The sequence below is a fragment of the Hermetia illucens genome, chromosome 1, assembly GCF_905115235.1.
Source record: "Hermetia illucens chromosome 1, iHerIll2.2.curated.20191125, whole genome shotgun sequence".
Taxonomy (NCBI): Eukaryota; Metazoa; Arthropoda; class Insecta; order Diptera; family Stratiomyidae; genus Hermetia; species Hermetia illucens.
In genome coordinates this window covers 158,102,107-158,125,050 of record NC_051849.1, presented here as the reverse complement: position 1 = coordinate 158,125,050, position 22,944 = coordinate 158,102,107, and the positions used below count along the sequence as shown (strand labels likewise).

Below are 22,944 nucleotides of genomic sequence, written 5' to 3'. Positions count from 1 at the left end.
CGCATGTGACGCGTCCGCGCGCGTCCATCTCTAGGAGATTTCCCCAGTCAAATACCAAACTACTGGTGGAATAGTGAACCGGCCGGCTTTGGATGAACCTGCGACTAAACCAGACGAAAGGCGTTAAGGGCGATCAGGGTCGATCAGCTGCAAAAAGAGCATGTACACGTGGAAAACCAAAAAGACCTCAAGCTGGGTATCCAAAGCAATGGTGAGCCATCCTCCTATAGACCGATGTGTCTGTCAAAGACCATGGGTAAAATGCAGCAGCAGGCTGTTCAAAGCCAAGGATATCAGATCGGCAATAAGGGCTCCGTAAAGTCAAATCAACCATTGATGCCATTAAATTGACTTTTGGCTTGGACTAAGAATTTTTTTGATCCGGATAGCTGAGTGCTTAGAGCACAAAGCTATCGTACGGAAGGTCACGGTTCAAATCACACTGGTGGCAGTGGGATTTTTATCATGATTTGACGTCGGATACCAGTCGACTCAGCTGTGAATGAGTACCTGAGTCAAATCAGGGTAGTAATCTCGGGCTAGCGCAATGCTAACCACATTGCCTCCTAGCGTACCGTTACGGTCTTGAATGAAGTGCTCTAACATACTTTAAGGCCCTGATCCAATATGGATTGTTGCGCTAACGATTATTATTATAAGAATTTTCGGATAGGGTAGTTCACGCGAACATTGCGTGGTAATGACCTTGGACGTGAAAAATGCGTTCAATTCGGCCAACTGGAATCAAATACGAAAGTCCCTGACGAAAATTGGTATTCCTGCTTATTATGCATTGTCAATAGTTATTTAGCAGAAGTATGACACCGATGACGGACCCCAGGAGTATTTTGTCTCCGCGGCTGTCCCCAAGGGATCCATATTGGGCCCATTACTTTGGAAAATGACGCTCAATTATGTATTCAACCTCGAAGGGGGCCATAGTGGTGGACTACGCCGACGACTTAGCACTGGTTGTGGTTGAGAAGTACCACAGACATACAAATTTGTATTCATGTAAAGCAATCAGTGCTATTAAGGCTTGGTTGGCTAGGCGGAGGCTGGCACTTGCTGAGGAAAAGTTTGAAGCAGTCCTCAGCAGGTCCAGGGGTCATTGGTCCAAGGAAAATGTACTTTGAACCAATGGGTAAACGTGTTCCAGGCAGAAATATACACCGTAGATAGATGTGCCTCCTTCAACCTCCAAAAGAACCACAGAGGGCAAAACATTGCTATTCTAACCAGTAGCCAAACTGGAATGGGAATGCTTTTAGGGGCTGAACATGCTCAAACTCCAAATTTATTACAGCCCATTAGAGGATGATAAGCAGACGATATAGAACTATTTGCCTAAACAAGGAATTTTTCTTAATTGAAGCTGCGATAGTGAACCACAAATTGGAATTTAGTTCAGGAGGAAATGGAAGGAAATCTAGCGTACCTGCAATTACAAAAAGAAAAACCCACAATAGTGCAAGCTGGAAACTGCAACAAAGTAATTAACTTGAATTTTCGAGAGTGCCAAAATTGCCTCCAAGATATTCAAACGGTCTTCGCTTCCAACCATAACCGCGACATCTCAATTCCCTTCGTCCTTCCGTACTCAAATTCCCAGCACTCCATCCACTCTAGTGTTTTCGTTTTTGGCTTGGTGCCGACTATTTTAAATATTTTAGTGTTCGTCAACTGCCAACTTGATATTTCCGTGTCGGCGGAGTTGCACGCCTCAAAGAGTGCTCACGTGAAACGAACGATTCAAACAACTGGAGGAGCGGAATTGCTTTGTGTCCTGGTGAAATTCATCCAAGTGCGGTTAAATGAGGACAACGACGCTGACGGGGTTTTTTACAGAAGGAAAAAGTAATCTGACACTAATGCTGTTCATCATGCCACCATGCCGCCGCTTTCACCCTCGCCTCCCAACCACGATATCGTGGCTATAATGGTGAAGCTGAATCGACACCAAAGCAGAGAGAGTAGGGCACACACTTCAACAACCATAGCTTTTGCACGGCGTAACTCGTTGGGAAATGGCTAATTTAATTTTTAATGGAAGCGTAAAGTTAGTCAAAGCGTTTTCTCAAGGATTTTATGCCTGTGGCGTTCAGTATCAATGTGGATTTTTGCAATGATGTATTGTAATGTATTGCATTCCGCAAAATTATGCAAGCTCATGACCCTAATTTGCAGCGGCTAGTTTAGCTTGGGTTAGTTCTCGTAACGTTAGTGCGTGCAAGGCTCCGTTAGTACAAATACTACATTCGCAATAATAAGTTATTAGAGTTAATAACGCTTTGATTCATATAATAAAACCAAGCGTTTCAATCAACTTTTCCAACACACTTCTAGGGAAAAATTGAAAGAGATTTCGGCGGCTAGCTTTATCAGGTCCGTTATCAAACGCCGCTGTCATGAAATACTGTTTTTTACCCTAACAAGGGACTTGAAAACAGCACCATTGCAAGTATTAAACAGAAGTTACGGAGTTACCACCATCATCAAACGATCCTCGTCATCTTTCATTTCATCTTCTTCAGAGGAGTAGCTTCCACAAGTGCTACATTTCCGGCGAGAGTTATACATTCTTCTTCTTTACGGGTGAGCTAAGATTGACATCGATAATCCAAGCGACATGGTACGCATGAAACTAGATCTACACAAGTATGTATGTATGACTCCCCGAAAATGAATACTTCCCTCTTCATATGTATCTACAGGGTGCGGCAGCATAACTTCCTTTTTTAAAATGCGCGCCACTCAGTTAGTTGATGTCATAGCGGAGCGCTAGTGGTCTCGTTCAAGAGGGGATACTGTAAAGTTTTGTCCCGACATGTTTCAGTCGCCATCATGAGTTGGAATAGTGAGGAGCGTGCCTTTGCCGTTGTGGTTTACTTTTCAAGCGGATGTTCGGTTATTGCAACACAGCGTGCATTTCGGAATCGCTTTAATTTAGCCCCGTTGGCTCCCGTCCCAGACCGCAAATCAATTGTTACATGGGTCACTACATTCAGACAAACTGCAAGTGCGACAAAAGGAAGAACTGGAGTCCCTCGGCCCGTTAGATCACCTGAGAACATTGAAGCAGTGAGAGCGTCAATGTTGCGATCGCCACGGCATTCTGCGCGCAAACACGCATCTGCCCTTGGACTATCCGATCGTTCTGTGAGAAGAATTCTTCGTGATGATCTTCATTTTCATATACCTACATTATAAAAAATAAATAAATATTTTCCGATGCATACAATAGTTTTTATTGAGTTTTGAAAAAAGGAAGTTATGCTACCGCACCCTGTATATAAAAAAAGTAGATAATCGGGAGGATTTATCACATTTAATCTCTGGAAGATGTTCCTGATGTCAACAGAATATAATCAGAACTGTGGAACTTTCCAGTATTCAGCATGAACAATAAAATACTAAGCAAAACACTATAGCGGATCACCAAAAATCTTGCAGAGGTTCCGGTGATCCTGTCAACGTTAACAATAGGCTTCTCATTCACAATAATGAGCAGGTAAACCGGTAGAACGATCTTTGCACCCCAAATTCCAAAGTTTGTTATACCTTGGAACCGGAGTAAATTCGTTAGCCTTGACATCACTCATCGCTCATTGCTGCTTCTAATACTGCTACTTCCAATTATACGAAAGTCCTGGGAAAGTGGAAGAAGGGGATGTTCGCTACAATTCCGAAAAAGAGAGTAGAAAAATTGGAGGGGTATTTGTATCCGTCCCGTTGTTGCGAAGATATTGGTTAAAATAATCCTGAAGCGTATTAAAGTACACATTGAAAACTTGATCCGTCCAGTTTCCTTTTATACTGGCCGAACAAACATTCTTCAGGTCATCTATATACGCCGAGATTAGATGTTCCATCCAGTACACTGATGACATCTGCTTGCTCTCCCCTCAAGGTCATTGGCTTTGGCCAAATGGTCCTGGATTTGAACAAGGAGGTATGCAGGACTGGACAAGATTATCAATTACAGAATCAAAGTTCTCAATCTGACTTTCGATAAGGGTAGGTAGGTAAGTATCAGTGCCGGTTCCGAGAAATCCAATTAGTTCATTGGAGTGCCGTTTTGATGCTACAAATTCCTAAGAACGTGACTGATGTTATGAGAACACAGAGGCAGAGTCCAACATCAACGAAGGAAAGCAGCTTCCCCACCCTACAGCTATAAATCTCTCTGAGGTCCCCAAAGAATGGTTTAACCAGTGTCCGTAGTCTGACCCTAGCTAGAACTGGGCAATCGCAACGAAAGTGCCTGAGGGTTTCATTCTTTTCTCTGCAAACTTTCCCAATGTGAATTGTAGGGTATGCTGAGCCTAGCGTCATGGTCCTCTATGAGCCAGTACGCCGTGCAGACCGCCGCAATCTTGCATACATTTGCACGGGTCTCGCACAGGAGCTGACGTGATCTGGTTTTGTTATATGCGGGCCAAATTCTCCTTGACTTTGCACACGTGGTGAGCCTTCGCTGTCTGGTATCTGCGGCTGCTAAGTAGTGCGAGTAGCAGTGAAGCCCATGGTGTTTTACGTAGGCACCTGTCGTGAGACTTAAATCCTACGGTCCTCTTCAGACACGGATTGATTTTGTGACCACAATCAGAACCCCGCTGAGACAAGCAACAGCGGTACTAGTCTATACCAAGTGCATGGGTTAGCATTCATACTGGTGGTTCTACTTGAAATACACTGGCGAAACTTGGGAAACAATACGATGCGGATACACTGTGTGTAAAAAAACCTGCGCACCGACTCTGCATACCATCTTTGACGACACCAGTTTTTCACTCTCATCATCATTATCAACGGCGCAACAATCGGTATCCGGTCCAGGTCTGCCTTGATAAGGAACTCCAGACATCCTGGTTTTGCGCCGAGGTCCACCAATTCGATATCCCTAAAAGCTGTCTGGCGTTCTGACCTACGCCAACGCTCCATCTTAGGCAGGGTCTGCCTCGTCTTCTTTTTTTACCATAGATATTTATAGACTTTCCGGGTGGGATCATCCTCATCCATACGGAATAAGTGACCCACCCACCGTAATTTATTGAGCCGGATTTTATCCACAACTGCACGGTTATGGTATCGCTCATAGATTTCGTTGTTATGTAGGCTACGGAATCGTCCATACTCATGTAGTGAGCCAGGAATTCTTTGGAGGATTCTTCTCCCGAACGCTGCCAAGAGTTCGCAATTTTTCTTGCTAAGTCTCCGAGGAATACCTGAAGACTGGCAAGATCTTTGTCTTGTACAATAAGAGCTTTGACCCTATGGTGAGACGTTTCGAGCGGAACAGTTTTTGTAAGCTACCCTGTCCACAGAAAATTTTTTCTTAAAGTTCAGCCTGCGTTGTAGTCCGTGCGTATAGTCCGTGGGAATGCCCAGATTTTCCGACGTATTTCGTCTAGGATGTTACCATGGCCCTAGGTCTTCGCTGCGCGCTACAACGTATTTAATGAGGAGGTCTAGGAGGAGGAAATGCAGGTGTACATTGTGCCAGGCAAGACTGCGGAGACCCAGTAGCACCTTCCCACGTGGTTCTTTGAATCCTATCAAGAGTCGTTCTATTGTACTTTTTGTTCAAAGCCTACCACCATACAATAGAGTCGTACGTTAGGATTGGATGCACCACAACTGACCTCGGCCAAAGGTTCTCTTGCAGGCACAGAAGGCTATATAGCCCTTCCTAATCCGCAGTTCTATGTTCAATCTCCAATTTAGCTTTGGATTCAGGATTACACCCAGATACTTTACATTAGCTGAATGGACCAATTTTTGCACATTCAGTCGCGGTAGGTGGAATTCAGGTACCCCACTCTTTTTGGTGGTGAATAGCACTAGTCAGTTCACAGTTTTACTCAAGTGGTTGCTCACTAGATCCGGCTTGATTATCCTGGATCTTACCGTTCTTTGCATCCAATCCAATACTGGTCAAGGTTTCCTTGATGGCATTGCTACTAACGTTATTTGTGACTTAATATCAGACAATCTTGAGAGTCGCCTCTACTGCGTCTTCTCGAAACATCTCACCTGCATGCCAAAAACTTTATGAAGGCAGGATTTGAAAAGTTAGATACGGTTTTAAGTTCAGCCTTGACAAGATACAAACTAATTTTAATGAGTGCTAGGTTTAAATTCACTGATAAATTAGGCATTGATTGGGGAGGATGGAATGCATGTCCAGGAATTCAAGCGAAATATTTGTACTCCAGCAAGGCACTTATTCATTAATATGTTGTTAATTTCTTCTTATATTACAACTGTCGATAAAAGTTACTCAAGATTTGTTTGGAATGGAACATGGTGACCTTTCCTGGTTTCCGAGTGGGTGTGCTTGTTGTTGGTCGTCTAACTGATGGATGCTGAAAACGGATATTATGGCAATTGGTTTCCCAGTGTCTCCGTCCAAGCTATTTCTTAATCTTGAGAATGAGCCTAAGCGTCTATCGACCGAGGAGTAGTCCCATCTACCTTACTAGAAAGCAGGCGATTTTATTCTTACCGCATTCGTATGCTTCTGGTACCATGCATAATGCAGCAGACTTATTTATCTCACAAGAGTATCGGAATCAAGCCCACCCCCACCAGTACGGTCTCATCCGATGTAGTTGTAAAAGAATTCAGAGCCTTAAAGTGGTAAACCGAATTCATCTGCTTCCATTTCTGTGAGTTAGCAAGCGTGTTTGCTCATACAGGCGACCAGCACAGCAGGGTAGGTTTCACCACTGTAATTAGAACTAATATTCACCATTCGGCAACATTTCGACTTGCATGCTCTAGGTGCATCATACAGCTTAGTTTGGCTCCAATCATTACTCCCAGGTATTTGATTGCGGAATTTTTTCAGCGGAGGAGTGCAACCTTCCTCTCTCCAACTAGAACTACACCATTCTTACCGTCATCATTATATAGACCTTCACATCCTCTGGATGTTTTGTTGAAATAACCCCAGTCATTTGGAAAGTCGTCAATTGTAGACTTTTCTGAATTGGTATACATATGACACATGGTACTCCCGTTGTAATAATGTACTCTTAGTTTCATTCAAGAGAGTCCTCTTCGCGAAGTGATTGACAATCATGCTTATCAAGTATTCAGAAGTACCTGTTCCAGTTGACGGAGTTACGTTTTTGAAATCTAACGCCGACACCGCACAGCACACACCAGAATTCAAAGTGTCTGTAACCAAGTTCAAAACTGTACTTATTACATAAAATCGTGCTGGTTCTCACTGCAGGCTTCAAACCATTTGCTCTCGATTGCAATACAGTGTGGTGATCGATGCGAATATAGTTCTCATAAAAATGCTAAGTAGCTCTTATGACTAAAGTGGCGCTCAGATACGTCATGTCTGCTATAGACCCCAGACTTCTTCCTCAGAAGGTGTTGGTAATCTCAATATTCCCAAATACCACATCCAGTATAGTAACTATATATAGCAATTCTATCGACCTTGATTATAATGAATCGGCAGTCCGGGTGTTACTTCTCCGTAAAAGGACCTATATCATAGCTTAAATGCCCTTCTAAGCAGACACATTCCCAGCTTACCTTTAACCTCCTGCCAACTGTTTGAGCTCTACTTCGACTAGTAGGATGATTATAGGTGCGTGTGTCTCACTGCAGGATTTTCGTTTTACAGCTAATTTTAGAAGTCAAATCTAGTTAAACTACTTCCCCAAACACTTCGGCTTCTTGGGTTCCAACAAAAGGTCTCTTTTCAGGGACCGATTTATGCGCCTAACATTTTCGTCCAAACTAGTGAGCTCTGGAACCACCTCTTTTGAGAATGCCGGTGTATGATACTTCACCCCCTTGGGAGATGATGATTTTCTCCTGTCATATCTTTCTGTTGCCTCTTTCACTAGGTGCCACATTGCTCTAGGCTTCTGCATCCTCCTCCTTTTCTCATTCCTGTGGCTGTATGCGTCTTGTCAGCGATATTGTCTTAAAATGAAAGAATGCCTTCGAAGATATTTTTCCTTCCTATTGACTAAAAGTATTTGGTGATATACGAGTATGTCCCCTTCTTTATAAAATATAAACAAAACACTGAAGAAGGGGACAGTTGGTCCCTGACATACGTATTTGTATATATCACAAAATGCTTTTAGCCAATAAAAAGGAAAAATATCTTAGAAGACAATCTTTCAACTTGTCATTATTCCGGTGCCCGGGTCTCTTAATGAAGTCACAGAGCATCATCATTTTATTACCCAGAGTGGGCTCTTTACGAAGTAACTCTATGGAAGGCCTACATTCCACAAAGGTTGAGCAAGAAAAAACAAAGGCACGTTTCGTCAGTCGAGTGGTTAGACTTGCAAGTTTCCTATCCGCTCACGAAAGGATGTGCCGGATGAACACTGCGGTGACTCCATGCCATGTTGTATATGGTTTCACTGGCAGATGCATTCAGATTATTATACCATGAAGGAAAGTACTAAATACCTAAAAGTTTATTGCGTTATTGCCTTAAATGATAACATAAGTAACTAGCCCTTTGTCAGTTACTTCTGTGATACCAGATGACGTAGGTTCGTAATTTTTGTGTCGAAACTTACAGAGTCCTGGCAGTAATAAAGCACATAAACCTCTCTTAAAATTAAACATTTGCACTTATGCTAAAATGTTGCCTATAAATTAACCTCAAAATCCAAAACAAAGGAAAAGCTCTTGAATAATAATGCTCTGAAAACCTATTCATTCCACTTAGATCAAGCATATGCTCAAGAATAGTTGCAAATCTACAGCAGACTCCTCTACCGAGCATAATCGAGTTCTGCCATGTTATAGAAAGATAAGATTCTCAGAGTAGTTTGCAGGTTTTCCTTACCATCATTGCTTCTACTTATTTCCTTGAACGGGCAATACTAGCAAAGTAGCCGAATTAAAATTATCCGACTAGACTTCGTTTTGGCTTATCCATTCTCCAGGCTCTTTTGTCCTAAAACACTGTAGACCCCAATAGCTCCTTCTTATTTCCCGAAAGTATCAAGAATGTCCAGATTTCTGATCACTATGAAAAACCAATGATATATTATTTTATATATAAGTCATTTTCGACCAATCAGGGGAGGGAAAATATGGTAGTCTGTTGAAAGGTGGCCACCTGTGGAAAGTTCATTGGAAGATAAGACTGAACGTTAGCGTTATTAACAAACATTGCAGAAAGCTATTGCCCCTGCTAGACAACCCTACTATAGATGGAACAACAAAATCGCAAGTTTGCATGCTACCGGACAAGGAAATTTTAACAAAGACTTAGGGGAGAGCGTGGTAGCGTGGTAGAAGAAAAATACAAATACTTACAGAGCCGCTTTAAAAAAAGCCATGGGGAGGAGTCAATAACAAATGTTTCAAAAATCGATTACGCCGATATAAACCACTGGGGTGAAGCCTATACGCTGGTAATGAACTCGTGGCGAAGACCACCCCCGATAATTTGCCCACACATTCTGAAAAGGTTTATTGTCTCTCTGTTTTTCAGCGCCAAAACAGGTTAAGCGGGGTAAATGGCACCAAAATAGGATACCTCCAGTAACCGAAGAGGAGAGCGAGAAATATGTGGTAGGACCCCAGGTTTGCTTGGCACTTATAACCAAGCTAAAAAGGAAAGAAGGCATGTACTCTACTCAGTGGGAAAAGTATTACTTCTCAATCCCAGTAAAGAATTTGGAGAGCATCACATCGCTCAATCTGTCTGGCATTGGATGTTAAACACGTAATAAATCCCTCCCAAGTGGAACTTAATGAAAGGAGCGTTGACTGACATAGGTGTTCTTAGATATTTGATGAGTCTTTTTGAAAATTACCTCTCAAAGAGAACTTTCGAGTACGGGATAGATGAGACCTCAAATAGCATATCGTCACAGTAGGGATACCACAGGGATTAGTGCTGGGTCGTCTGCTGTGGAATGTCATTTTCCTGTCCCAGGAAAAACTACAAATGATAGCTTCGCTGATGACCTAGCTGTGGTTGTTATTGCAAAGCACCCGGGAGGATGTGGAGGTCCACACGATGGAGACATCAAGAACGGTAAACTCCTGACTGGAACGAGCCGGACTAACCTTGGCGGGTGAGACAACGGAAATGGTCTTAATAACAAACCGTGGTCGTCTTAAAGCCGGATATCAAATACGCGGAGATGATGATTAATGTCAGAATGAGCTTTAGGGAAAACCTAGAGTATGAAATTAAAAAAGTAGCTAGTTCCACTGCGGTACTTGCAACAATGTTGCCGAATATTGTCGAATCGAAACACTGTCGGAGATTGCTTCTAGCCGCGGCTGACGATCCATTTGCTTTACGCGTCGCCTGCGCGAATGAAGACACTTCCAAGCTCTCAGAAAAAGAAGCAGGTGAATTCGGTTTGCTCGTTGATGACTTTGGGAATTTGCTGTGCGAAGGGAGGGGCAAACAGAATGTAGGAATACGGTAAGGTCAGAATCATGTAATTTCCGGTAACATAGATAGTACAACCCAACAAGGTTTGCAATTGGGAGAAGCAACTTTAACAAAGTACTTGGCATGAGCGTGAGCCCGGAGAATATAGTTGCAGAGATGCTAAGGTTGAAAGAGGAGTGGATTACGATTTCCCATACAATCGTAAAAGTTTTAAACGAGCGACAGGAAAAATCGCCAAGAGATCCCAACCCGGGGAAGTAATAACTAAATGGTAATCCCGAGCGACTGAGATTAGAAAGAGGAGGTCAGGGGTGATTTTTAGTGAGTGCAAACCCCGCAGACCTCCGCTCAAGTTTCGAAGCTCGCGCGGTTAAGCTGGGCCGGACGTGCCTTTCTAACACTTCTACACCTTCGTGTACAAATAGGAACCTGTCCAACTAACATTATTTACGATTTCATATTAACTTATTGGTCATTCCCTACCTAACTTTTAGACATGCAGTTGGCGTGGTAGCATTCCATAAATATTTCCTATATGTATCATACTTATCATAAACAATAAGTCACTTCAAGCAGTTTCACTCTTCTCTTCTTCACCTCCGATACTATCTCGAATCTCTTCCCTAGATTTATTCAGTGCCACCTTTAAGTCCCATTTTTGTACGGCACTCAGCACGTTAATTCAAAATGCGCCTTAAACTTGAGCAGAATATCTTCAAGTTGTTTTCACATGTTTATATATTTATTACAATATATATATTTTATAACAACATATTTACTCAAAATTTTACCAGTAATTATAGATTCCTAATAAAGGGATTGCTACTCTAAGCGTTTTATATGTGTATTCCGTTATTTATAATACAGTTATCTTAAACAATCACACAAATGTAGAATTTTGGTTGAAAATGAATGTAATAAGAAATTAGGGAGCTCCATGCCTCCTGTGAGGATTGAACTCACGACCCCTGGTTTACAAGACCAGTGCTCTGCCACTGAGCTAAAGAGGCGACGCATATCGCCTTTAAAAGACAAGAAATACAGAATTTATTCCTAAGTACTTCCAACTATTGATGATAGTAGCGAGCTTCTAAAGATGCATTCAATAATTTATTCCCAATTTTCTAAAGTTCTTTCCACTGCTTGAATAATTCATCGGAAGAAGCAAGGGCATGGAAATAATTTGTTTAACATTCTTAGTTAAATGAGAATTAGAATATTTACGTAGCCTCGTAAATCTCATAAGCAATCTAAACAATTATCTTTGTGAGATTGATAAGTGCGGACTTTTACAGAAAATAACTTTGCTCCTTGCATTCGCTTTTGATCCGAATTACCAATGCTACGTTTATGTTAAGCTTTTTATTACTTTGTATTGATAGTTAAACATATGCTCTTGGAATTGTTTGATTCAGGTGCACCAGTTATTTAGTGTGTATCTAGCAATTCTGTTGAAAGTAGAAATTTCCTAGTTTAATAACAGTGAACACTCTGGCATGCTTTGTGCATATACTCCTAGCGGAGCGATACTAGCATCAGAGAACCAGCCATAAACCAGCCAAAATCGTGCCTGCTCCCTTCTTGGCTAGTTCGTCTGCTGCCTCACATTGCCTTCCAACTCAACATGGTCTGGAACCCCGAGTATCCAGACCTTGTTGTACGAGCCAAGCGGTGTAGGCAGCTTCCCGCCTCAATAATACTCGCGGCCATCCAGATTGCCCTCCTTGCCTGCATCTGAATGTGTAGATGGAGAAGGGTTAATCCCAGAAGGACCTCCAGGGATGCCGTTGCCCCACTGATACACGCATGCCAGTCTTTGGAGTTTATGTAACTCCTTGGCTTGTGTGCTGAGTTCAATTCTTTCTGCTCAGATTAACGCCCAATAGATAATCATTGGCCTTACTATTGCAGTGTATACCCAAAGCAGTATCTTCGGGCTGTAACCCCCTTTTTTCCTGCTGCTGTGGACCTAGTCATCAGAGCCCTCGTAGCTTTCCGAGAAGTGATTCCGACATGCGTCTTCCAGAGTGGTCAAGCGTAATTCCCAAATATTTAACCTTTGTTTCTCGTTTCACCACCATGGCATGTAGCCTTATGACTCTCAGATGATCGAGCTTACGTTTCCTTGTGAATGGTGGTTTTGGTTGGATTGATACGAAGTCCCACCTTCCTGCACCAGGCACTAGTAACCCTTAGTCCAGTTAGGATTCTATCACATAGGGTATCTTCATATTTGCCCCTACAAATTAAAACAATGTAGTATGTATCTTTCAGTATTTGTTAGCACGTCCAGGAATTCGTCTACTACCATACTCCATATAAGCGGCGATAACACCACGCCCTGTGGACAATCTTGAACAGTATTCATGACAATAGAATTTTTACCTATCGTACTTCTATTTGCCTACTTTCTAGCATTTTGCCCATCCAGAAAGCCGTGTTGAGGTTTTCCACCACTATTTATAGTTCCAGTTCGCTCTTGATGTCACCGCCCCCTTGAAGGTGTGCCATGTTGTTGCTCAGGTGCGTTGCATAGGAATCCAAATCCATTCTCCTAGGATTCCTTATTATTCTTTTTATTTCGGATTTACCCTCACTATCGAATCTGATCATTCTGTGATCAGACATAGAGGGTCCATCCGATACCCTTCAATTTCTGACCAGCTCGCTTATTAGAGTAGTTCCTAGAGTTATTTCCAGTACCTCTTGTCTAGTGCTGATCACAAATGTCGGAGTGTTCTCAATGTTATAAATTTCTAAATTATGTCTAAGAATACACTCAAGAAGGTGCTCACCTCTTCGATTGGTGTCGCTGCACTTCGTGATAGGCGTTGGCACCAAAGCCGAGGCGAAATGGGCGGATGTCACCCCCTGGAAAGTAGCTCGATTCCATGACTGCTTTTTGAGTGCTTCCCCCGGCTTCTAATGAGACTTGGATACACACAACGTCCCGGTCAGAAGTTTGAAAAGACATACATATTTTAAATTATGTTAAGAATTATGCAAGCTCTTGGTTTGTCGTAAGCAGAGTCCGAAGTTATCTGCATGCTTCTTCCTTGCAGACCGCGAATGTGCCCTCGGTACACCCAGGGCTCCTAAGCCAGCACCATTTCAATGTTCTCCTTGGAACTTGCCCTTCCAATCAACGCAGATGCAGCTTCCGCATGGTGGATGTTTATCTAGGGTATCTTACTGCTTGCCACTGCCTCCGTTACTGTTTGAAGCTCTTCTCCATTGTCACACTATCACCCTCCTCCCCCTACATGGCGCTTTCATGTGCGTCGTTTTCCACCCTAAGCCCTGGAATTTCTAGGTCTGGGTCGTCCAGCTTCTGCTCCTCACTGGGCAAGAGGTCTAAATCTCTGTTTGATCCAGTCCTTTCTGGATTGATGGCTTTCGAAAGTTCTTCGGGGACCTCGGTATGCTTTTTACCCGGTGCCTTCTCCGAGGTGTCTTTCCTGGATTTTTCCTTGTTCAAGTGCACAGGTATGTAGCCAAATCGATAATTGATATGGCAACACCGACGTTTCATTCCTTCTTGCCTCTATTGTTGCAGCTGCCGGAAGGAATACAGTGTCATCATGTGTGCTCCTTGTATATCATCCTCAGCACATGTAGACGGTTCTGCTCCTTCCCAGCCTGGCAATTGAGGAACTGAGGCCACTCTATAGTCTCTTTCGCCGCGCACTCCACCATGACCTGATCGAAAGCGTATCCCGGTGAACACAAGTTTCGCAATCAATCCCTTCCACATCTGCCTGACGACAAGGTCTTCCATAGTTTCCTGCTCCTCCTGATATATTTATCTCAGACATGCTTTTGCTTCCGGATAGCTGCACAAGGCTGTCCTACGGAAGGTCGCGGTTCAAATCTCGCTGGCGGCAGTGGGATTTGTATCGTGATTTGACGTCGGATACCAGTCGACTCAGCTGTGAATGAGTACCTGAGTCAAATCAGGGTAATAATCTCGGGCGAGCGCAATGCTGACCACATTGCCTCCTACAGTCTACTATAGTGTACCGTTACGGTCTTGAATGAAGTGCTCTAACACACTTCAAGGCCCTGATCCAATATGGATTGTTGTGCCAGCGATTATTATTTCCGAGTTATCACAATCTCGGCAGATGCCGGATTTTACCTAATACTAGCACTAAGTGCCAAGCATTTAGGCTCGGACGATCCTACCTACTTAAAAACTAAAGGGGCACTGGTGGTGGTGGCCGGTGGTAGGTCAGTGGGAGAATCCGTCGAGTACCCCCCGCAACATCGAGCACGTATGCAGAATTATTATTATTATTATTATTATTATGCTTTTGCTTCTTCTTGCTTTTTAAGCTGTAGTGCTTGCTGGTTGTTGTCTTCGCAGTATACCTGTACTGCTTGGAGTCCCAACTTCTCCCTTCTTGAGTGTAATCTCCTGGCTCTCATTTTGGCTCTTATTTTTGTAACATTACCCATTTGATTTCCACGATTATGGGGGTTAGAAGGTCCGCCATGCTATAGCCCCCCCGAACCACGGTAAGGTCGAACTTACTTATTGAGTTACGTTACGTACAGTTACTCCCGACTGAAAACTATCCAATGGGCACGGTTCGGAAGACACCCTGGGTTGGGGGAGGTGTTTTTCGATTCCCCAGTCTAGATCCGTAGCGGTTTGTACGGTCCTAATTATTCAGGAGTACAAGTTAACAGCAACTTCATCAAAAGGACGGTTTCGAAGATGTAAGAAGCGGTGTTGTTAGGGATTGACATTGACTGTTGTTAAAGCTATAGCTGAGTTGACCCTACTTGGATAGCCCTTTCGAATATACCGATATCAAGTAGGGCACATGCTTGCAGGAAGTAGTTAACACCGAAGCACCTCTATATTCGAGAAATTATACAAGGCAAATGATTGACCAAGGTTTATCGTGGAGGGCAGACTGATGTGCCCGGCAACGGGAGAGACACGACATTTTTACGGGTCGTGTTTTGAAGGAGTAATTACTGCCACTGCTGAGTTTTGAGATGATGTAGATATCACCGGAAATGTTCCAAAACAATCAGGTCAGTAGTTTAGGACTCCATAACCAAATTTTCAACACGTAATGAACTCTATTAACGGCTACTTCTAGGGACAAGCTATTTCCAAATTCATCTTCTGCCCCAGTTTAGCATGATCCGATTATCAGATTTTCCTCTTTCCTTTGGCGGTGATAATTTTTATTGTGGTGTCATTCTTCAGTTTATTCTGTAATTTATGCTTCCAAATTTCTTAATAAAGAATATTGTAAAATGCTTAGGCTACCTTGCCAGATAATCCTTTAGCTGTCGTCCTAGGCAATACGTGAATGTTTTTTTTTTAGATCGGGGTTCCGATGGAAAAAAACATTATTCTTCTTCTTGTTTAGTCTTTGTTCTATTCAAAAACGTGGTTGGGTTGTCTGAACTAATCTAAATGGATTCGCGAGGCTCTCAAGCCACCATCCAGCAATCATGCCATCGTTGTTTAGACCAATCTTCGCACGTGAGTTCTCCTCAGGGTGAATTAGATATCCATATCATCGGAAGCGCCCCTCTTGTAATGTTTGCACGAAAGGCGTAACCCCATATCAATCGCGGATATCCTCACTTCGAATGCGATGTGGCATGTAATGCACTTTATCCAACGAAACATCTATGCCTCCACTACGCCTAACACCCAGAGCTAGAACTATAAAGGGCGACAGGGTGGATGATACTTCAGTAAATTTTGGATTTCAGACGTTCGTTGATATGTCGATCACAATCAACGCTATTTGTGGAAAGCCACTTCAACTAAGTGGCGCCGATGAGTGAAACGATTTCATAGCGCAGTTCGCCATTAGCTGAAAGCATTGGTCCGAGATATTTAAATCGCTCAGTTCTGGGCAGATAGCTGCTACTGACTGGGAAAGTGTCTGTTTAATTTTCGATCGATCGTCAAAAATTCTGTTATTTTTACAGATTGATTAATTCAGACTGTGTTGCATTAAACGATCATACCAGATCAGATTTAATGAGACGGTTTCCCTATCATCTGGATAAAACAGTGTGTGAAGCACTGGACTTGGATGGCCAATATGTCAGAGTCTGCAACAAAAGCAAAGGTGATTGGCCAGAGAGTGCTTCTTTGACAGAGACACTTTGACAGTTCTGATATGCCTGCCATACTTCGAATTCAGTATTCGGATCGGATTACTACTGAGCATGCGAGATGAATTTGTGTAGCATACAATCAAGTGCTTGTTGTGGATCTAGAGATGCAATGTAGCGACAGCACTGCTTCTTACAGTATTCCACCATAGCTAACCGCGCAGCGTGGTTCGACGGTGATTTTAATATTCTGCTTAACTGTTTTGTTTGCCAAACAAAACCTTATAAAATTAGTTCAATGTCTGTCTGTCTGGCTGTCCGTCTGTCTGTCTGTCTGTCACAAGCACTTTTCTCAGAAATGGCTAAACCGATTGACACGAAATTTGGTGGCAACTGTGGACCCCCAGATATGCAGTGAGTGATATCCTTCTAGGTTGAATTTAAGGGGGGGGGGGGGGTCCCCATACATGTAAAAGGGGGGTGTACAATTTTTTTCTCCGAATGTAATCCCGTGGGGTATCAAATGAAAGGTCTCGATTAGTACTTTTCGAAGTTTTGAGATTTGTTAAAAAGGCGGGGAGTGGGAGGGGTGAAAAGTGATGATTTCTTTAACGGACCCATTCTCAGAAACTCTACCCAACTGAAAAATCTATATGGTATATGGTACCCAGGCCTCAAAATACTTTCCATATCGATACCTATTCAAATTAAGTTAATAATAGTATATTACCATATTTTTGGGAAAATTGAGTAAAACCCCCCTTAAGTTTATCGCAGAGTTGTAAAAGTTGGTAATAGTATAAAATATAATATGAACTATATTATCCCAAGTTTGATCAAAATCATACTATTACTAACACGTTCTATTCCACAGATACTGGCAGCAGGCACTCGATTCTATGAAAGATCATCAATGTACTTCTTTTGAAGGGGTTTATCGAATTCCCCTCTTTTTCCCGTGAGGGTACCAATATATAGGGTGAAAACGTATGTTTGTTACGCACCAATTTACTCACGTTCTGAAGCCGTAAATTTGTCAAGAACCTTTGCTCAATCCTTGACAGTATGGAAACCTGTGCAGTTGCGTTAACCGATTTCATTGCCCTAAATTTATCAGAGGCTTTTTATTCACCCCAATCACTTTCTTAACGACGTTTGTTCGGAGATATCAGATAGAATTTTGCATGGTGGGGTACTATAGTTTTTTTTTATTTTTGTTTATTTTATTTTTTTTATCTCTTCTCCAATCAGGTAAAATTTGCCTGTCCCAATACATACAGGCCGGGAAACCGAATAAGTTTACGTGATCAGTTTATATTTGCAAGGCTTTGACGAATCAGCTTGCATACAGTATTATAGCTGCATGCGCTTAGCATTGATACCATTACAAGCGAGCCAAAAATAAGCTAGTCCAACATTTCTAAAACTGAATCGCAAATTCGGCGCTGGTCGTTTTCTACTAGTTCATTATAAGCGACTACAGTTCTAAATTGCCTACACATATTCTGCAGTCGCAACAAAAGGATCCCCAGCAGGGAGTCATCTGTTCGACAAATGGAGATCAACTAGCGGCTGTTAGGGGCAATTTATATGTTCACCATGCATTACTCTCGGTTTCCACCCATCGACCCAAGTTTCGAATCAATGCAATATGGACATAGATTAGCTAGGTGTAGGGGACGCTGTCAAAGGCCTTGGTGCAATCGACATAACAAATAGTATTCCTATTTAACCTAATACTGCCACTAAATGCCAAGCATTTAGACTCGGACGATCCTACCTGCTTAAAAGATAAAGGAGCACTGGTGGTGGTGGCTGGTGGGACGTTAGTGAGAGAATCTGTCGAGAACTCCCCGCAACATCGAGCACCTATGCAGAAAAGTATATTTCTGCATGATTTGAACCTGACTGTGTGAATGTCCCAGGACATTCAGGGTAACCATGAGGGATTTAGGCACAATTCTTGTAGCTGACAATATTATGGGATCTACAACCACCCGCTCGATACGCCAAATTTCTTTGAATTCCCGAGTCAGTGGTTCATAGTTCAACTACTCCCCCACGTATTTCTGTTCAATGTTGCTATTATGCGCGATAGGAACACAACAATAGACGCGGAGCGACCCGTCTTATCAACTAAAAGCAAATCAGGCTCGTTATATTGTATGTCACGATCACTTAGTATTTGTCAGTCTCAACACATGCTGTTAGGAAAACTATCAGGTACGCTCCTGATTTGACCTGACTTCACTCCGAGGACTGAAAGATCGATCCTTCAAGTTAAGTGGAATCGGCTCATACTCTGCCATACATACTGCCGCATGCAAGTACCCGCCTGCTGTTTCCTGTAAAAATAAGCCCGCAGCGAGCGGACTTGGCAGTGATGTTGCACCGCCACGTCAGCCATGGCCTACCAGTTTAGATGATGCATTCTGAATTTTCGTCGCTGGAATCCGTCGTTGGATGTTTTCCAGGTCAGTCTTCGTTCACGGCAATATTCCGAATGCATAAACCACTGAAGGGATAGCGAATACATTCAATGCAATTATTTTATTCTTAGCGCGTAGGCCATACTTTATTGCAAAACCATGCCTTCTAGCATCATTCAATTGCCCTGAAGGGGGTTAAGTGCCACAAAAAACCAAAGGGGGCTTAAATCCCTTTGGGAGATGCCACTTCGTATTCAGATGGGCCCTGAGGTATTGACACCCTCAGATGAATGCACTGATAAACTTAAACTTTCCTTGACTACCGCCAAAAACTTTGTTAATTTGGAATCAATGCGGTGCAGATGTAGGACTTCGAAGAACCAGGTGTGCGGGACGCTGTCGAAAGTCTTGACATAATTCATATCGCAACCAAAGAGATTTCTATTGCCTCTAGTTGCGGGCGCTACAACTAACGGGTCCATAATGACTTGCTCTTTGTTACCGCTTGACCGGACGTGGCAGTGCTTCTGCTTCTAGGACAGAATGTTATTGGTCGTTATGGACGTTATGAAATTGTAGTAGATTTTCAAACAAGTATTGGATACACTATCTGCGCTGTCCTGCACCGTGTCCTTTTTAGGGACGAAATAGGTAATTCCCGCAGTGAGGAAGGGTGAAAATTTTTACGGCCGAACAATGACCTGATTTAAGCTACCCTCAAATCAACTATGTATACCGGTAAAATTGTTATACTAGAAATTCTGAACCCGATCCAGAGCTGGGCCCCTAAAGTTCTTTAAGTTGTTTACGGCTCGGCAAACTCCTCTTCGGTAACATCCTCAAAATTGCCAATCGTAGCGTCATGGCAGGTGCTTTCAGCGGAGACGCGGCCTGCATGTTGGGCAGGTAACCCCCAAAAGATTACCCCAATACACTTTTGCTTCCGTTATCGAAAACTGTATGGTCTGGGTGTTCTGTCTGGGTTCGTTGAGATATATGAAAAAACTCCGCTAGTTCCTTGCGTACCTTGCATTCTGAATACGTCCGGAGTGATTTCCGCCATACCGTCATAACCGACGGAAATTTTTTACTCGTACTGGGAAGTGTATCGTTCATTTAAACCCTCTGCACTTTATTTCTCGCCCGTCTCCTGGCATTCACGATGCTGATTTCAATCAGTCTAGCAATGTCCTGGTTAATGAGTCCCGTCGGCGTTCTAAACGAATTTTCCATGGTGGATGTCTTCTGTCACTCAAACCAATAACGCGAAAGCGAATCTTCTGAGCGTGTAATCTGACAGCCTTAACCGCACCACAACAAATAAGTAATGGTAGTTGGAGCAGCGATATATCAGCACACAGTTCAGATACAATTTCATCATTGATTTGAGATAGAATTCTCGGAGTTGCTGGAGATGGATAGAGCCTAGGAATACCTAGTCTATGCAAAGGATCCATTTCCGAGATTTCTATATACGCTCTTTGGAATTCGTCCAGAAACTTATCGGAAACATCAGATGGTGGAAAAGAGTGCTTCGGTGAGTACTGAAACTATTGCCTTGCAATGCAGAGTGGTATTGTTGACGCCGCCGTCTCTACCCTCTTCGACCCTTGGTTACCAGTCCGCTAGACGACCTCAAGTCAAACAGGCTACCTGATGATGGCTGGGATTGTATCGATGCGGGTAATAAAGCGGTACTACTCTGTGACTCGCTGCGCACTCATGTGCGCGAGTTGCGGGAAACGCTCGACGAATCTCTGGTGCAACCAGGGGCGGTAAGATGTTGTACCTACCCCCGCTCATTTCAACCAGACGGAAACTATTCATCCTTTCACAACTGGGTTTAGAATAGGACACGACGAGGTTCATTGCTATTTTATTATTTCCGGGTTGTCACAATCTCGGCAGATGCCGGATTTTACCTCTTACTAGCACTAAGTGCCAAGCATTTAGGCTCAGACGATCTAACCTGCTTAAATTATAAAGGGGCACTGATGGTAGTGGCTGGTGGTAGGTCAATGGGAGAATTCGTCGAGAACTCCCCGCAACATCGAGCACGTATGGTGTACTTCTGCATGGTTTGAACCAGATTGTGCGAAAGTCCCAGGACATCAAGGGAAGCCGTGAGGGATTTAGGTACAATACCTGTAGCTGACAATATTATGGGAACTACAACCATCCGCTCGAGTCGCCAAATTTCTTTTATTTCCCGAGCCAGTGGCTAATAGTTCACCTTCTTCTCCACGTATTTCTGGTCGATACTGCTATTAGGGGGGATAGCAACATTAATAATGCACGCGAAGCGACCCGCCTTGTTATGCAGGATGAGCCGATCAGTTAGAGCTTGTGGCGCGGCAGGATCTGCGGCATTCGAAATTTATTTCGAATGTTGCGGATGCGGACGGGTAGATGGCGAACTCTCCACTCAGTCATTTTCTGAACGCACCAGGGGAGTGGAGAATTAGCGGTGGAAAAATGCCGTTGGTTGGGACAGTAAGGACCGCATGGAAATAAGTCGGTCTCTTCTGTATCCAACCGCGGCGCTGAACACTCGGTATTAGATCGCTCGTGACTTGAATCAAAGTTTAAAAAGTTTTATTATTATTATATTTGTTATTTGACGATTTGGCTTTTCAACGAGATTGGGAGTTTTCGTGCTAATTGAGTTCCTCTGTTGTACGAACTAAAAAGTGGTGACCCCGATAAAAAAGAAGAGGGAAAGGATCGCAGTGTTTTCCCCAGCTCAGGCATTCCTCCACTCATTTTGTTGCGCCGCACTTGCTACCAAACACACTTTTCCACGAATTTCGATTCGACGGTTCAGTCTATTTTCCACACGAGAACGTTATAAAACCACCATCGAAATTCACTGAATCGCTCGTTCTTCGCAAAATCTCGGTCTACAGTCCGGTGCGCGTAGCACATTCATCGAACGTCTGGGATTGCAGAGCCACGCAGCAGGGACAGAAGTAGTCGCGGTAACGATCAACAACAGCAGCAAACGGCCGTCCCCAGCACCGCCAACGCCGCAGCTACAGCCCGACGAATTCGAACCAGCGCCGCCGTCGAGGAGGACCCCAGCTCGGCTTAAAAGTAGCGAAAATCTCAGGCTTCATATTTTATCCACGGAAGGAACTAGTTTATATTTATTGCGACGTCGTTACTATTGTACTTTATCCTAAAAAGTGAAATTATTATTATCTCATCTCTTTACTCATTTTATATCAGTATCAAATTTAATTGTTATCATTAGTTGTGCAATATTCGCACTAATTGTTAATTATATTAAAAGTTAAAAAGTGATCATAAAAATTAAAGCCGCTGCAAGAGACGGCGTTGAGGTGTTTCGCATCGCGGGTTCTCCGTTTCCTTGGTGTTTTTGGTCTGCGCTGGAGAGCGTCCGCTTCGGTCGTCGTTTTTCTCGGTTCGTGCGTGCATTTGTGGGTGCGGCCTGCCGTGTCGGTGTAAATTTCACCGCGTTTCAGTATAAACTCACCGCGTCTGCATCACAAACTCGTACTTTTCGGTAAGAAAAATGTCGTTTGACAATAAAGACGCGGCAGGCCCATCGGACCCACAAGTGACCGCCCTCGCCGTACGCGTTCCTCCGTTTTGGCGGCGGAACCCCGAGCTGTGGTTCGTGCATTTGGAAGCGCAGTTCCAAATGTCCGGCATCACATCGGACGCGACCCGCTTCAACTACGCGGTGGTCGGCCTGGACGAAGAGTCCATACTTCTGGTGTCCGACGTAGTGAAGTCGGCATCGTACTCGCAGCTCAAGAGCGAGTTGATCAGGCGCCTGTCGGCAAGCGAGTCGGCAAAATTAGACCACTTGCTGGCGGGTTTAACGTTGGGTGATCGAACTCCCAGCCAATTGCTTCGTGAAATGAGGCAATTGGGTGGGAGCAAGATCGGCGACGATCTGATCAAGTCGCTCTGACTAGCAGCGACGGCCGACCAGGTACAGGAGGTGTACGTTCGCCCAACCATAGCGGCCGTTCAACCACAGTC

At 43.5% G+C, this 22,944-nt stretch overlaps 1 non-coding gene across 1 annotated transcript; it reads right to left on the bottom strand.

Moving 5' to 3' along the window:
• Nucleotides 1–11,349: 11,349 nt before the first annotated feature.
• Trnat-ugu lies at nucleotides 11,350–11,421 on the bottom strand. Its single transcript has one exon. It is a non-coding gene; the product is annotated as a tRNA-Thr (tRNA).
• Nucleotides 11,422–22,944: the final 11,523 nt, after the last annotated feature.